This window comes from Palaemon carinicauda, chromosome 8 (genome assembly GCF_036898095.1).
Source record: "Palaemon carinicauda isolate YSFRI2023 chromosome 8, ASM3689809v2, whole genome shotgun sequence".
Classification (NCBI taxonomy): domain Eukaryota; kingdom Metazoa; phylum Arthropoda; class Malacostraca; order Decapoda; family Palaemonidae; genus Palaemon; species Palaemon carinicauda.
In genome coordinates, this window is record NC_090732.1 from 2555297 (window position 1) to 2557796 (window position 2500).

Genomic DNA, 2500 nt, shown 5'->3' on the forward strand with positions numbered 1-2500 from the left:
AGGCTTTAGAGCCTACAGTAGATATACTGTATATCTAGGTTTCAATAGTTTGAAACCATCTGTAACCATTCTCGTGTCAACACGATTTGTTGGTTGCGCAATATGTAGCAATTCTCTTAGATATTTTGGACGCCCGGTTCTGATAACTTGCTGGGTTTTGTACATATTTCAAATTCAATTCTCGCTTTTATCGGCAGCCAGTGTAAATCAATTAGTATAGGGGCGATACTTTCTCTAGGTGGGACACCTTTTATCAGTCTTGCTCCTCTGTTTATTATGTTTTGTAATTTCTTAAGTTGCACTTTTGTTGAATTCTAATAGATGGAGTTGCAGTAGTCAATCCTGGTATTTTGGACTACCGGTTCTGATAACTTGTCGGGTTGTTGTACATATTTTAAATTAAATGCTCGCAAACAGGTTTGTATTTCCAGTGCCAATGTCTTTTGGTGCAGCTGGAAATTGTTTCAGTTTTCTCTAATTTCCAATAGTTTTGAGAATAAAAATACCGGAATATCCTCCTTTGGTTTAAACTGTAAGGTTACACTTCAGAAATTGTGCTGGTAATCATGAAACGAAAGAATTAATTTCGATTTTTACCGGTGTTTTAAATTTTCATTGCTAAAAAAATAGAAAAAAATAAAATAAAAAGCTTAACATATGTGAATTTGAGAGGTTTCTTCAAATATTAGTGTCTTTTGCCAAAGCTATCGTAGGGAGAACGCTGTTTTAGGAAGGGGGGGAGTAACATGAGAAAAAGTAGGATTAATTTGGACAATAAATCTTGTGTAGAATTCCGTTACAGAAAAGTTAGATTGTATATTATGTATAAAAAAAAAAAAAAAAAAAAAAAAAAAAAAAAAAACTAATTGTATATTATGCTTTTAAAAACCTTAGAAATTGTTCATTGCACTGTAAAAGAACTTGAAAATTTATTATTCTGTAACAACTTAAAAGTTGTTTATTTCGTAAGGCAATTATAAAACTTATACGCTACAAATTGTTAAGCAAACGACTAAAAAAGAACGAACAAATAAACAAATAAAATATACCCCTCCATATGAGGTTTATAGTATAGCCTCCTATCATATTTATATGCATATACCGAGATTTGTATTGCATGCTGAACTCGGCTGTGCGAACAACGTTCACGGGCAGGCCTGGCAAAATAACCTTGCCATTCGCTTTGCACTTCCTACGCAATCGTCTGTCTGGACAGGCCATAGCAGTTAATGATAATTCCTTAAATGTTTCTTGACTTATCTTGATTATGAAGCGTCGAAAATCGTCGCTTCTTTTACTCAAAGGGCCGCTTTCCAGGTCCCGTGTCGCACAGAAAAGCCCTGTGCCTAGGAGGACCTACACTGTTTGATGTAAACAGTACATTCTTAAATATTTAGAGTATCATATAGGGTGATCGGAGTTATTGTCAATTCAAGGTATCATAACGTTAAATGATTTTTTTTTAATTCAACATATTAATGAAGCTTTTATATCATCAGTCCGAATTTCTAGTGGGAGCTTGAGTCGTTGAGCCGCATATTTAAAGGCTCTGTATACCACATTAGAGAAACATATTGGCTCCAATAACTCAAAGACCATCTGTGACTATTCTCGTGTCAAGAGGATTTGTCAGCTGCACAATATGTAGCAATTTTCTTGAATAATTTAAACATTCAATTCTGATGAACTGAGTCTTGTTTGCTTGCTTTAGATTGCCCGGAGCTTCTCTCCGGACAAGGACACTCTGGCGGTATGTCTAGCCCCTTGATGAACGAGTTGATCTTAAGATTTATTCAAGCTTTCATAGTCAGCCAGTAATCCTTTCTCAGAGTGGGATACCTTTGTCAATCTCGCTCCTCTGTTTATTACATTTTGTAACTTCTAAAGTTGCTCTTTGCGTAGGTTGTAATAGTTACAGCAATATTTCCTTATAATAAGTTAATCGCAAGATTCTTAACAGGCTAGAACATAAAGCGATATAGAGTGGTTCTTACTACGTTATTCGTTTGAGGTTAAGAGAGACAAGATGCAATCTAGTAAATACACCTAAGTCACGAACTCTACTAGATACCGAGATCAAGTTAGCATTGATATTGACTTTGGGGGTCACCAAAATGTCTTAGATTATTTTTCTCTCTTTTCATCGTAAACTCCGCTTTATTTTCATTTGGTTTTGTTTACTTGCCATTCATTCCCAACAATAGTCAGAACGCGATTTAGATTCTCAGATGTAATATTGTGGTCAGTTTGGACTTCTTAAATTCTTTTATATGCATTGCCCTACCTATAAAAGCTGCGATCGAATGAATGGAAGCGGGACCGTATTTGGGGCACTGGAAGGTGATAGGATGTGTAACGGCTCCACACTTATCCTACCCCTTAGACTGGGAAAGGTCTGTTTGGGGTGCAGATATCTATGATTATCTTACGATACGTCTCTGATTATACACGATATCTTCGGATAGTCATTTCCGGGGGTTGGAACCCTGTGATACCTGAC